General features: G+C 40.8%; 1 long non-coding RNA gene across 1 annotated transcript; it reads right to left on the minus strand.

The window, feature by feature from the left end:
• Positions 1–481: 481 nt before the first annotated feature.
• Positions 482–1,801, minus strand: LOC123135104 (uncharacterized). Its single transcript, XR_006465819.1, has 2 exons — positions 893–1,801; positions 482–772 (listed from the first exon to the last, which is right to left on the minus strand). It is a non-coding gene; the product is annotated as an uncharacterized lncRNA (long non-coding RNA).
• Positions 1,802–13,177: the final 11,376 nt, after the last annotated feature.

The following is a 13,177-nucleotide window of genomic DNA, read 5'->3' on the forward strand; positions in this document are numbered from 1 at the left end:
GATCAACATAAAATCTACAGGGAATGCTAGAAGATATTAGACATAGCGCGCGTGTACGAAGAAGTTAATATTTGAGAGCAAGATGAGTACTTACACAAACTTCTCAGTATCTTAGCTGCAGACATCACATGACTGTCTGACTTGGCATCCATCTTCTCTTTTCTAGATTGGGCAATCTCTCTGTAATCTATAAACCAAAATAGGTTTGTGACAACATCTTCAGTTTATCAAAGATGTTTTTCATTCAAAATAGGTTAATATGGTTTACTATGCAAAGTAGGGTGTATTACCTTGAGCATATGGATGCTTATCTGAACTCGTAACATGAAAAATTGGCCGATGAAGAACATGTGAGACATAAATATTTAATGATCTTTGTGAAGAATCAGATGCTGATTAAAGAAAGTTAGGAGCCAACACCATGTAGAATACTAAGAGTTCTAATTGAGTAATTGGAGCAAGGTGAAATCGTACAGGGTTCTGATTCAAGCACTGAAATTCTTATGGAAACAAGTCAAGAAACAACAAAACGTGTTACAGTCATAGTATAGCGTAGTTCCTACATCCAGTAACTTCACCATCTTAGATCCTAGGGGAACACAGAACCTTACAACCAAAGAAGTCAGTACCATAGTTTCCCCCCGCGGAGTTGGCACTGATCGAGGGCAGCTCAAGTAGGCCGGCGTCTCCACAACATGTGAGCACGAGGAGAAGTGCTACGACATTGCTCGTCGTCGCTGGCTAATTTTGTAGTGCTTGCCGGCACACCATTCTGCAATCATCGCAATGAAAAGGTCAAACCAAAACTTACACTGAACACAGCAGGCGGATCAATAATTCAAGTTGACTTAGCGATTAGTTAATTAAGGGAGACAATTTTTTGGTAACTCACAACCATCCTACGGCCCTGCGTGGATGACTGGATGTTCATCGCACAACAGATCGATCTACTACTACGATGCGAATGCAATCCAACAAATACACACATGTTGTCTGAAGCAAGGCCGGTTTCAGAACCTGTAAATGAATTTAAATTAAGGATTATGTACACAATAAAGAGGAATATTAGGAAATCGGTAAGGATTCAGCCACCCACATAGCAGCAACAACAGACTATTGAGATTAAAAAGAAGGACACAAGCATTCTTCCAGAATTACACATATGCACTCAACCATACATCCAAATAGATCAGCCAAAGTATAAACAACTGGCTTGCATTTACAGAATTAGATAGCACTGCACATTGAAAGATGTAAGCACGAAACAAAAATACCTAAGAATAGCACGATGGGGCGGCTAACACTAGGTAGAATAGATCACAATCGCGATTTCCGTCAAAGGTCGACCAGCAGACGATGGCCATGTCACCACAAACAGAGGAGAGAAGTGGCTTACTGAACCATCTATGTCGATGTCGGCGGGGTGAGGTAGCAGAGGCGGATCAGCACCGTCGAGCCCGAGCTGCCAGCGGTGCATAGGGAGACGCGAGGTAGATGGCCTACCTGGGAGTCGCATCGGCGGCCCATGGCGGCTAGGGTTGCTACAGGGGCATGTGCAGCGGCGCAGAGGAAGTCGCGGTTGCAGAGGATCGGGGGAGAGGATTGAGGGGCAGCCGGTCTGGTGAGCGACGTCCTGGAGAGCACCGGAGCTAGTACAAATCGGCGGTGGCGGGCAGCATCGCGTTCATGGAGTTCAGGGGAGACAATAATCGAGGAGGAGGGGAGATGGCGAATAGGAAAAATTGGGGGGAGATGGGTACTGCCGTACGAGGAGGTTAGATTTTTTTTCATAGGAGAGGAGGTTAGCGCTTAGTAGGGGAGGGTGGGATAAGTCGGGGAGGTGGGAGGTTAACAAACAACACATATTATCGTTTCGTTGGTAGATATGTGTTGGTATAGGTGGGTTCTTGTTGTAGTGCACGAGGTAGGGGGCGCGCCCAGGGGAGGCGCGCCCTCCACCCTCGTGACCGCCTCTTTTGTTCCTTGGAGCAGGGTCCAAGTCTCCTGGATCACGTTCGGTGAGAAAATCACGTTCCCGAAGGTTTCATTCCGTTTGGACTCCGTTTGATATTTCATTTCTTCAAAATACTGAAATAGGCAAAAAACAGCAATTCTGGGCTGGGCCTCCGGTTAATAGGTTAGTCCCAAAAATAATATAAAAGTGGAAAATAAAGCCCAATATAGTCCAAAACAGTAGATAAAGTAGCATGGAGCAATAAAAAATTATAGATACGTTGAAGACGTATCACAAGGCCCCATTTGAAATTCTATATGGCAGAAAGTGTCGTACTCCTCTCAATTGGTCCGAGACTGGTGAACGCCAACTTCTTGGCAACGACTGGATCATAGAAGCAGAATAAATCTGTAAAGTCATCCGTGAAAATCTCAAAGCCAAGCAATCGCGCTAGAAGAGTTACTATGACAGCAAGCACCGTGACTTGGCTTTCGAGATCGGAGATCATGTCTACCTCCGCGTCTCTCCAATGAAAGGCACTCGTCGCTTCAGTATCAAAGGGAAGCTTGCCCCTAGATGCATGGGTCCTTTCAAGATCATTGACAAAAGAGGCGACCTCGCCTATCAACTCGAGCTTCTGACCAACTTCGAAAATGTGCACGATGTGTTTCACATGTCACAGCTTCGCAAGTGCTTCAAGACGCGTGAGCGCACTATCAACTTCGAATAGATTGACCTCCAAGAAGATATGTCTTATCTCGAGCATCCCGTTGCTATTCTCGAAGAAACCGAGCGCAAGACTCACAACAAGTCAATCAAATTTCTGAAAGTTAAGTGGTCGCACCATTCCGACCGAGAAGCCACCTGGGATAGGATCACCTCCGTTCCAAATATCCGGAGTTCTTTCAGTCCAAGATCTCGGGACGAGATCCTCTTGTAGTGGTGGAGTGTTGTAACACCCCGGATGTAACTTTCCATATTTGTAACTCCAACTCTTGCCATTTCCGGCTATGTGATATATTATTTTCTCCGTGGTTGGGTTTTTGTCTTTCGTTTTGCATTTTGTTCATGTCATGCATTTCATCTCATGTCATCATGTGCATCTCATTTGTATTCGAGTTCGTCTCATTCTTTATTTATATTGGTGTTAAACCTACTGTATTCCAAGTTCTCTATGGTTCATACCACTTAATACTAGCCATAGATGCATCAAAATAAGCAAACAACACATGAAAAGCAGAATCTGTCAAAAAAAAATAGTCTGTAGCAATCTGTAACTAACGCAAACTTCTGGAACTCTAAAAATCCTACCAAATAGGAAGTCCTGGACAATTCGTCTACTGATCAGCGGGAAAAAGAATCAACGCAAAAGCTCGTTTCTATGATTTAACAAAACTAATTTTGTGCGCGCAAAGTTTCTGTTTTTCAGCAGAATCAAATTAACTATCACCATAGGTTATCATATAGGTTCTACTTGGCACAAACACTAATTCAAACATAAAAACACATCTAAACAGAAGGTAGATGCAAAATTTATTACTAAACAGAAACAAAAACAAAAAACACATATAAAATTGGGTTGCCTCCCAACTAGCGCTATCGTTTAACGCCCCTAGCTAGGCATAAAAGCGAAGATAGATCTAAGTAGTGCCATTTTTGGCATTCGATTCATAAGTAGCTCGCATGATAGATTCATAAGGTAATTTAATTTTTTTTTCTTGGAAAGTGCTTCATGCCCTTCCTTAATGGAAATTGGAATCTAATATTCCCTTCCTTCATATCAATAATCGCGCCAATTGTTCTAAGGAAAGGTCTACCAAGTATAATAGGGCAAGAAAGATTGCAACCAATATCAAGAACGATAAAATCTACCGGCACCAAATTTCTATTTGCAACAATGAGAACATCATTGATCCTTCCCATTGGCTTTCTAATGGTGGAATCCGCAAGGTGCAAATTTAAAGAGCAATCATCAAGATAATGGAAACCTAGAATATCACATAAAGTTTTCGGAATCGTGAAAACACTAGCACACAAATCACACAAAGCAAAACACTCATGGTCTTTAATTTTAATCTTTATAGTAGGTTCCCACTCATCACTAAGTTTTCTAGGTATAGAAACTTCCAAATTAAGTTTTTCATCATAAGATTGCATCAATGCATCAACGATATGTTTGGTAAAAGCTTTATTTTGACTATAAGCATGAGGAGAATTAACAACGGATTGCAACAAGGAAATACAACCTTCTAAAGAACAATTATCATTATCAAATTCCTTGAAATCCGAGATAGTGGGTTCAATGCTATTTAAAGTCATGACATCTCCAATCCCACTTTTACCAAATTTAGCATCAAGATCTAAAAACTCCGAATTATTGGGATGCCTTCTAACTAAAGTTGACTCATCTCCGGTCCCTTATTAAGATTCATATTGCAAAACAAAGATCTAATAGGAGACACATCAATAAATTTAAGATCTTCATCATTATTTTTACCTAATTTTTCTGGTTTGGCAGCCATCTTATTGACTAAGGTAGCTTGCTTATCAGAAATTTGTGCGATAGAATTTTCAAGCCGGGTAATCTGAGAGTTCAAACCATAAAATTCTTTAGACATATCATCAAGCTCCTTGTTCATAAACCCCCAAAAACCTTTTCATTCTTTAAGCTCTTTTCTGAAGAAATTATTGTGCTCAAATTGTAAAGTCATAAAACTTCTAATGTTCAATTCAATCTCTTCCATCCTTCTAAGAAGGAGGTCGGTGTTCTTAGGCAAAGCCATAAGGGAAAACAAGCACACAAAAAGACAAGCGGGAAAGACAGGGCGAATAAAACGGCAAGGGTGAAGTGAGGGAGAGGAAAACAAGAGGCAAATGGCAAATAATGTAAATGCGAGGGAGATGAGTTTGTGATGGGTACTTGGTATGTCTTGACTTGAGCGAAGACCTCCCCGGCAACGGCGCCAGAAATCCTTCTTGCTACGTCTTGAGCTTACGTTGGTTTTCCTTGAAGAGGAAAGGGTGATGCGGCAATAGTAGCGTAAGTATTTCCCTCAGTTTTTGAGAACCAAGGTATCAATCTAGTAGGAGGCCCCTCAAAAGTTCCACGCACCTACACAAACAAACAAAGAACTCGCAACCAACGCAATAAAGGGGTTGTCAATCCCTTCACGGCCACTTGTGAAAGTGAGATCTGATAGAGATAGTATGATAAGATAAATATATTTTTGGTATTTTATGATATAGATTGGAAAAGTAAAGATGCAAATAAAAGTAGATTGAAAACTTATATGATAAAAGATAGACCCGGGGGCCATAGGTTTCACTAGTGGCTTATCTCAAGATAGCATAAGTATTACGGTGGGTGAACAAATTGCTGTCAAGCAATTGATAAAAAAGCGAATAATTATGAGATTATCTAGGCATGATCATGTATATAGGCATCATGTCCGTGACAAGTAGACTGACTCCTGCCTGCATCTACTACTATTACTCCACACATCGACCGCTATCCAGCATGCATCTAGAGTATTAAGTTCATAAGAACAGAGTAACACATTAAGAAAGATGACATGATGTAGAGGGATAAACTCATGCAATATGATATAAACCCCATCTTTTTATCCTCGATGGCAACAATACAATACGTGCCTTGCTGCCCGTGCTGTCACTGGGAAAGGACACCGCAAGATTGAACCCAAAGCTAAGCACTTCTCCCATTGCAAGAAAGATCAATCTAGTAGGCCAAACCAAACTGATAATTCGAAGAGACTTGCAAAGATAACTCAATCATACATAAAAGAATTCAGAAGAGATTCAAATATTTCTCATAGATAAACTTGATCATAAACCCACAATTCATCGGATCTCGACAAACACACCGCAAAAAGAGTCACATCGAATAGATCTCCACAAGGGAGGGGGAGAACATGGTATTGAGATCCAAAAAGAGAGAAAAAGCCATCTAGCTAATAACTATGGACCCGAAGGTCTGTGGTAAACTACTCACAACTCATCAGAGGGGCTATGGTGTTGATGTAGAAGCCCTCCATGGTCGATCCCCCCTCCGGCGGAGCGCCGGCGAAGGCTCCAAGATGGGATCTCGCGGATACAGAAGGTTACGACGGTGGAAATTGTTTTTTGTTGGCTCCCTGGATGTTTTCAGGGTACATGGGTATATATAGGAGGAAGAAGTATGTTAGTGGCCGCCCGAGGGGCCCACGAGACAGGGGGCGCGCCCTGTAGGGGTGGGCGCGCCCTCCACCCTCGTGGCCGCCTCGATCGCCTCTTGACTTGCACTCCAAGTCCTCTGGATCACGTTCGTTCCAAAAATCACGCTCCCGAAGGTTTCATTCCGTTTGGACTCTGTTTGATATTCCTTTTCTTCGAAATACTGAAATAGGCAAAAAAATACGGGCTGGGCCTCCGGTTAGTAGGTTAGTCCCAAAAATGATATAAATGTGTAAAATAAAGCCCATAAACATCCAAAAGGGGTAATATAATAGCATGGAACAATCAAAAATTATAGATACATTGGAGACGTATCAAGCATCCCCAAGCTTAATTCCTGCTCGTCCTCGAGTAGGTAAATGATAAAAACAGAATTTTTGATGTGGAATGCTACCTAGCATAATTCTCAATGTAATTTCCTTTATTGTGGCATGAATGTTCAGATCCAAATGATTCAAAATAAAAGTTCATATTGACATAAGAAATAGTAATACTTCAAGCATATTAATAAAAGCAATCATGTCTTCTCAAAATAACATGGCTAAAGAAAGTTCATCCCTACAAAATCATATAGTTAGGCTATGCTTTATTTTCGTCACACAAAAATGTTCCCAAATTCTACACCCCTGATGACAAGCCAAGCAATTGTTTCGTACTTAAATAATCTCAAACTTTTTCAACTTTCACGCAATACATGAGCGTGAGCCATGGATATAGCACTATGGGTGGAATAGAATATGATGATGGGGATTGTGTGGAGAAGACAAAAAAGGACAAAAGTCTCAAATTGACGAGGATAATCAATGGGCTATGGAGATGCCCCTCAATTGATGTCAACATGAGGAGTAGGGATTGCCATGCAACGGATGCACTAGAGCTATAAATGAATGAAAGCTCAACAAAAGAAAACTAGTGGGTGTGCATCCAACTTGCTTGCTCACGAACATCTAGGGAATTTGAGGAAGCCCAACGTAGGAATATACAAGCCAAGTTCTATAATGAAAAATTCCCACTAGTATATGAAAGTGACAACATATGAGACTCTCTATATGAAGAACATGGTGCTACTTTGAAGCACAAAATATGAGACTCGCTATATGAAGAACATGGTGCTACTTTGAAGCACAAGTGTGGAAAAAGAGATAGTAACATTGCCCCTTTTTATTTATTTTCTTTTTTTATTTTTCTTTATTTCTTTCTCTTTTTTTGGGCCTTTCTTTTTTTCCTTTTGGCCTTTCTTTTTTTTTCTTTTTTTCTTTTTGGGGACAATGCTCTAATAATGATGATCATCACACTTTTTTATTGGTTACAACACATGAATTACAACTCGAAACTAGAACAAGATATGACTCTATATGAATGCCTCCGGCGGTGTACCGGGATGGTGCAATGAATCAAGAGTGACATGTATGAAAAATTATGCATGGTGGCTTTGCCACAAATACGATGTCAACTAGATGATCATGCAATGGCAATATGACAAACGTAATGCGTGTCATGATGATAAACGGAACGGTGGAAAGTTGCATGGCAATATATCTCGGAATGGCTATGGAAATGCCATAATAGGTAGGTATGGTGGCTGTTTTGAGGAAGGTATATGGTGGGTGTATGGTACCGGCGAAAGTTGCGCGGCACAAGAGAAGCTAGCAATAATGGATGGGTGAGGTGCGTATAATCCATGGACTCAACATTAGTCAAAAGAACTCATGTACTTGTTGCAAAAATTTAGAAGTCATCAAAAACCAAAGCACTACGCGCATGCTCCTAGGGGGATAGATTGGTAGGAAAAGACCATCGCTCGTCCCCGACCGCCACTCATAAGGAAGACAATCAATAAATAAAATTGTGCTCCAACTTCATCACATAGCAGTTCACCATACGTGCATGCTACGGGAATCACAAACTTCAACACAAGCATTCTTTAAATTCATAATCACCCAACTAGCATGACTTTAATATCACTACCTCCATATCTCAAAACAATTATCAAGCATCATATTGATCATAGCATCCAATTCTTTTTCTATGATAGTTTTTATTATACCCAACTTGGATGTTCATCATTCTAAGACCAACTTTGTAACCATAGCAAATACCATGCTGTTCTAAAAGACTATCAAAACAATATAAGTGAAGCATGAGAGACTAGAAATTTCTTCAAAATTAAGACACCATCGTGCTCTAAAAGATATAAGTGAAGCACTAGAGCAAAAACTATCAAGCTCAAAAGATATAAGTGAAGCACATAGAGTATTCTAGCAAATTCTAATCAAATAGGCTTCTCCCAAAAGGTGTGTACAGCAAGGATGATTGTGGTAAACTAAAAAGCAAAAACTAATATAATACACTAGGCTCCAAGCAAAACACGTATCATGTGGCGAATAAAAATATAGCTCCAAGTAAAGTTACCAATGAACGAAGATGAAAGAGGGGATGCCTTCCCGGGGCATCCCCAAGCTTAGGCTTTTGGCTATACTTGGATATCTTGGGGTGCCTTGGGCATCCCCAAGATTAGGCTCTTGCCACTCCTTATTCTATAGTCCATAAAAGCTTTACCCAAAACTTGAAAACTTCACAACACAAAACTCAACAGGAAATCTTATAAGCTCCGTTAGTGAAAGAAAACAAAACCACCACATAAGGTACCGCAATGAACTCATTATTTATTTATTTTGGTGTTAAACCTACTGTATTCCAACTTCTCTATGGTTTATAAACTATTTTACTAGCCATAGATGCATCAAAATAAGCAAACAACACACGAAAAGCAGAATCTGTCAAAAATAGAACAGTATGTAGTAATCTGTAACTAACGCAAACTTCTGGAACTCTAAAACTCCTACCAAAATAGGAAGTCCTGGAAACTTTGTTTATTGATCAGCGGAAAAAAGAATCAACGCAAAAGCACGTTCCTGTGATTTAACAAAATTATATTGGTGCGCGCAAAGTTTCTGTTTTTCAGCAGAATCAAATCAACTATCATCATAGGTTATCCTATAGGTTCTACTTGGCACAAACACTAATTAAAAGATAAAAACACATCTAAACAGAGAGTAGATGCAAGATTTATTACTAAACAGGAGCAAAAACAAAAAACATAAAGAAAAATTGGGTTGCCTCCCAACTAGCGCTATCGCTTAACGCCCCTAGCTAGGCATAAAAGGGAAGATAGATCTAACGAGTGCCTTCTTTGGCACTCAATTCTTCAATAGAGCACGTATAATCTTAAGGGGTTTCTCCCTTTTTAGCAATGATTAAACCTTTGGGAAAAAATTCAAGAAATTCGTTTGTAGCGAAAGGTTCCTTAACGATCGAAAGACAATTGGGATGAACACTTATGGATTTGAGATCCGCGTCTCCCTTACTAGAAGTTTCACCCTTATTTTTAGGAACATAAATGAACTTGGCGGTTTTTGTAGGGGGTTTTGGAGTGTTTTTTATGAGATAAAACGCCGAACCTAAGTTGGTAATTATATCCTCAAGTTTACCAATTCTAGCAGAATCAAGATCTATTTTTTCATTAACTATAGGTTCTTTCTCTTTAAGATTTTTCAAAGTAACTCCAACCCTAGATTCATATTGGGTGATAAGATTATGAATCTTTTATCCAAATTTTCAATCAACTCAACAGTGACAATTTTATTTTCAATAATATCAAGCCGTTGCATAACATGTTCTAAGGTTAAAACAGTTCCATTAACCAAAAGAGGTGGTGGGCCAAACAAATCTAACATAGCATTATAAGCATCAAACGTATGGCTACTCAAGAAATCACCTCCGGCGACAGTATCAAGAACACATCTATTCCAAGGAGTGGTGCCTACATAAAAATTGCGGAGAAGAACGGAAGTAGAAAGCTTCCTAGTAGATCTATTTTGAGCATTGCAAATTCTATGCCAAGCATCTTTTAAATTTTCTCCCTCCCTTTGTTTAAAATTGAGGATTTCATGTTCGGGAGTAATAATGAGGATAGGAAGACTAGCCATAATGATGAGGTAACGAACCGACAACGAGCAAACAGAAAAGGCAAGCGAAAGAGAAGAGGAGATTGGTAAAGAGAGGGCGAATAAAACGGCAAGGGTGAAGTGGGGGAGAGGAAAACGAGAGGCAAATGGCAAATAATATAAATGCGAGGGATATGGGTTTGTGATGGGTACTTGGTATGTCTTGACTTGAGCGAAGACCTCCCCGGCAACGGCGCCAGAAACCCTTTTTGATACGTCTTGAGCTTGCGTTGGTTTTCCTCGAAGAGGAGAGGGTGATGCAGCAAGTGTAGCGTAAATATTTCCCTCGGTTTTTGAGAACTAATGTATCAATCCAGTAGGAGGCTCCTCAAAAGTCCCACGCACCTACACAAACAAACTGAGAACTCGCAACCAACGCAATAAAGGGGTTGTCAATCCCTTCACGGCCACTTGTGAAAGTGAGATCTGATAGAGATAGTATGATAAGATAAATATATTTTTGGTATTTTATAACATAGATGAAAAAAGTAAAGATGCAAATAAAGGTAGATTGGAAGCAAATATGATAAGAGATAGACCCGGGGGCCATAGGTTTCACTAGAGGCTTCTCTCGAGATAGCATAAGTATTACGATGGGTGAACAAATTACTGTCGAGCAATTGATAGAAAAGCAAATAATTATGAGATTATCTAGGCATGATCATGTATATAGGCATCATGTCCGTGACAAGTAAACGGACTCCTGCCTGCATCTACTACTATTACTCCACACATCGACCGCTATCCAGCATGCATCTAGAGTATTAAGTTCATAAGAACAGAGTAACACATTAAGAAAGATGACATGATGTAGAGGGATAAACTCATGCAATATGATATAAACCCCATCTTTTTATCCTCGATGGCAACAATACAATACGTGCCTTGCTGCCCGTGCTGTCACTGGGAAAGGACACCGCAAGATTGAACCCAAAGCTAAACACTTCTCCCATGGCAAGAAAGATCAATCTAGTAGGCCAAACCAAACTGATAATTCGAAGAGACTTGTAAAGATAACTCAATCATACATAAAAGAATTCAGAGAAGATTCAAATATTATTCATAGATAAACTTGATCATAAACCCACAATTCATCGGATCTTGATGAACACACCGGAAAAGATATTACATCGAATAGATCTCCACAAGAGAGGGGAATAACATTGTATTGAGATCCAAAAAGAGAGAAGAAGCCATCTAACTAATAAGTGTGGACCCGTAGGTATGTGGTAAACTACTCACAACTCATCGGAGGGGCAAGGATGTTGATGTAGAGGCCCTCCGTGGTCGATTCCCCCTCCGACAGAACGCCGGCGAAGGCTTCAAGATGGGATCTAGCGGATACAGAAGGTTACGGTGGTGTAAATTGTGTTTCGTCTGCTCCTTGGATGTTTTCGGGATACGTAGGTATATATAGGAGGAAGGAGTATGTCGGTGGACGCCAGAGGGGCCCACGAGACAGGGGGCGCACCCTATAGGGGGGGCCTCCTATCTCGTGGGAGCCTCGGCCGCTTCTTGACTTGCACTCCAAGTCCTCCGGATCATGTTCGTTCCAAAAATCACGCTCCCGAAGGTTTCATTCCTTTTGGACTCCGTTTGATATTCCTTTTCTTCGAAATACTGAAATAGGCAAAAAAACAGCAATATGGGTTGGGCCTCCGGTTAGTAGGTTAGTCCCAAAAATGATATAAATGTGTAAAATAAAGCCCATAAACATCCAAAAGAGGTAATATAATAGCATGGAACAATCAAAAATTATAGATATGTTGGAGATGTATCAGAAAGGACACTGCAAGATTGAACCCAAAGCTAAGCACTTCTCCCATTGCAAGAAAGATCAATCTAGTAGACCAAACCAAACTGATAATTCAAATAGACTTGCAAAGATAACTCAATCATACATAAAAGGATTCAGAAGAGATTCAAATATTTCTCATAGATAAACTTGATCATAAACCCACAATTCATCGGATCTCGACAAACACACCGCAAAAAGAGTTACATCGAATAGATCTCCACAAGAGAGGGGGAGAACATGGTATTGAGATCCAAAAAGAGAGAAGAAGTCATCTAGCTAATAACTATGGACTTGAAGGTCTATGGTAAACTACTCACAACTCATCGGAGGGGCTATGGTGTTGATGTAGAAGCCCTCCATGGTCGATTCCCCCTCCGGCAAAGCGCCGGCGAAGGCTCCAAGATGGGATCTCGCGGATACAGAAGGTTACGGCGGTGGAAATTGTTTTTCGTTGGCTCCCTGGATGTTTTCGGGGTACGTGGGTATATATAGGAGGAAGAAGTACGTCGGTGGCCGCCCGAGGGGCCCACGAGACAAGGGGCACGCCCTATAGGGGTGGGCGCGCCCTCCACCCTCGTGGCCGCCTCGATCGCTTCTTGACTTGCACTCCAAGTCCTCTGGATCACGTTCGTTCCAAAAATCACGCTCCCGGAGGTTTCATTCTGTTTGGACTCCGTTTGATATTCCTTTTCTTCGAAATACTAAAATAGGCAAGAAAAACAGCAATACGGGCTGGGCCTCCGGTTAGTAGGTTAGTCCCAAAAATGATATAAATGTGTAAAATAAAGCCCATAAACATCCAAAAGGGGTAATATAATAACATGGAACAATCAAAAATTATAGATACGTTGGAGACGTATCACCCTTCTCCTCCACTTCCTCCTGAAGTTGCTCAACTACTGACTGGATCTCAGTTACCTTGACATCAAGATCATAGAATTTCTGCTCAATGGTCCTCTCCAAGCTCTCCTGGTTTTGAGTCAGGGTGGCCAAGCCCTTCTCAATCCTCAAGGTGGAGGCAATCAGATATCCAAGCTGATCTTGCTTGCTTTTCAAGAATACTTGAGATGCCTCTTCAGCTGTTGGCATCTTTGTAGCTTTCTCTGCCCTTGCCTTCTCTCTCTTCTCATGTGCTTGCACTGATGATGGATCTTCATCATTCATGACAACAATGTTGTCCTCAAAGTC

The sequence above is a fragment of the Triticum aestivum genome, chromosome 6B (assembly GCF_018294505.1).
Source record: "Triticum aestivum cultivar Chinese Spring chromosome 6B, IWGSC CS RefSeq v2.1, whole genome shotgun sequence".
Classification (NCBI taxonomy): Eukaryota; Viridiplantae; Streptophyta; class Magnoliopsida; order Poales; family Poaceae; genus Triticum; species Triticum aestivum.